The sequence below is a fragment of the Poecilia reticulata genome, linkage group LG16 (genome assembly GCF_000633615.1).
Source record: "Poecilia reticulata strain Guanapo linkage group LG16, Guppy_female_1.0+MT, whole genome shotgun sequence".
Classification (NCBI taxonomy): domain Eukaryota; kingdom Metazoa; phylum Chordata; class Actinopteri; order Cyprinodontiformes; family Poeciliidae; genus Poecilia; species Poecilia reticulata.
Window position 1 is genome coordinate 25,434,894 of NC_024346.1, and position 2,579 is coordinate 25,437,472.

A 2,579-nucleotide genomic window follows, 5' to 3' on the forward strand; every position below is an offset into this window, starting at 1 on the left:
TATAAAAGGCCTTCCCCATACCTAATTCCTGACGAGAGAGAGAAATGACTGCAGCTTCACGGCACTTGTTGACAATGGGAGGTTTGAAGGGTTTATCTGTTCCTTTTTTCCCCTTTTTTTTATTGCTGTGCTGAACACAAATGAACAACCAGAGAGACCGAAAAGATTAGATCTAAAATTAACCAAACCTGCAGGAATGCAGCTTACTGTTGCATGATTATGGCTAATTGTGCAATTGCAAACTCATCACAGCCTTAAGTGTCATAATGCCATAATGTTTTTTTCTTTCTTCAAGATAAAATTATTATAAAAACATAAGATTTTTTTTAACAAGAATTGGTTTCTCAGGTCTCAACTTCTTACATTTTTTTATCCACATATGTTTGAATATTTACATTTTGAGTCATGTAGTCCCAACAGAACAATGATCCGAGACACAGATCAAAACTGGTTCAGAAAACTGTCAACCATAGCAGTGGTAGCATCATGGTGAGGGACTGTTTAGTTACCATTGGTAGTGATGCATTGCACAGAGGAAATAATAAAGAATGTTTAGATGATCATAATGTACTCACCAAAGCTAATTTTTCCACTGGATAATTTAGGTTAGCATTAAGCTTCTGCAACTTCCACAATCTTACCCCTGTGGAAATTTACACAAAAAACTGAAACGTCAGCCCTGTCCCTGAAAACCAACCAGCAATTTCAATTGACTCAACCATTTTTTATAAGAGTGTTTAAATATCCAGCCAGAAACATGCCAGAAGCTTGTCGATGTCTACAAAAAGGATTATTGTCTTTTTTTTTTTTTTTACAACATATTAATGGAACAAACTACCAGGAAACTGCAAAGATGCTGAAACACTGAGTTCCTTTAAATCAAGGCTATAAACCTCACCTGTTTAGCGTAACCTGTGACTCATAATATCTGGAACACTGATATATGTGATATACATTTGCTTGATGATTTTGATGATGGCATTGGACAAAAAATGTTTGCTGCTTGTTTCACAATTTGTTACTATTTTTGTTCTAAATGACGCATTTTGGATGTCCTTGTTGCTGGAGTGTGCTAAAGAAAACAAACCTGACTTGGTCCAATTAGGGGCCTCCCACTCCAGCCCCAAGGAACAACCATCTTGCAATGTCTAGACTAGCGGTTCTCAACGTGGGCGGTACCGCCCCCCAGGGGCGTTCAGAGGACGGCAGGGGGCGCTGGCGGAATTTTTTACAAAAGGGGGACACTGGGATTCCTTTGGGGGGCGTTTGGTCAAAGGTAAACTTTACACCTTAAATGCACAACAATACCAGTTTAGACTTTGAGCAACTTGGTAAAACTGTATTGTGTAACATTAAATCATGCTTGGCTGCAACTGTATCGATGGCAGCTCTTCTTCTATTCAGTATTTGTTAGCTTCTGTTAGCTTCTTGGCGCAGCTTCGTTCTCCTGCGACTGTACATACACCACGTCAGTTCAGCATTACACCGGCTGATGACGAAGCAGCAACTAATATTAAAAAGTGTTTTCTTTTCGTTTGAAGGCTGCCCGCTTCCATGGAAGGACAACAGAAAATCGCTCTGATAAACATGTAATTACTAAAATCACGATACCCTCACTTTGTATCCCTCTGAAAAATGAACCCATTTAAATAAAGAAATCCCTCCATGGGTGATACCACGATAGAGAGCGTTCATTTTATAGCGTTTACGCCGGTGCTGTAAGAGGTATGATAGAACAACGGTACCACAGCACTTTTACATTTCATTAATCAGAATACCAAAATTGTTTTTGTTGTTTTAAAAGGTTTATGTCAGTTTGCCTTTTCCCCATCGATACTTTTCCCGACCGCCCTGCACCTCAGGGGTTTTTAAAAAAAATTTAAAAAATAAATAAATAAAAAGACGACGACGACGTGCAAAACTCTGAAACAGGAGAAGCGGGACATAAAACGGAGCGACGAACTAGATGTGAATTATGGCATAAAACAGAATCCGACACTGAACAGTGAAAAATCAACACATGATGTGAAACACATGACGATTAGGTGGCGCAGCAGGTGATGAGTGAAGATTACTGATGGTGAGCGTCAATAAACGATAAAATAAATCTARCAACAGGAAWGAAACTAAAGTGGACATAGCAATAAACCAAGAGAGGACAATACTAATCAAAGGAAACTAGATGGAAATGAATGAAGAACAAAATGCAAGAATAAACTAAGAAACTAAAGTAAATACAGAGSAATAAACTGGTATGGCAAGACCTTTCGAGCAATAATTAATACAGAGGACTGTATGGCAAGAATAAACAGACACTATTTCCAGATAAAAGGTAAAATAATATTGTTGAAGTGCCATGGGTTTGCTGAGACCACATCTAGTACTGAGAATATATTGCAGACCATAACGGTAAAGAACTGATCACTTATTTATGTTTTTAATTAGATTTGATATATTTATTTATTCAATATTATTTTTCATGTCAGTGTTAATGTCATGAGGCTGATGATTCCATGACACTTTCAATTTGACTCATTAGGATTTGATTAAGAACCAGATTTGTTCTTTGTAATTTCTGT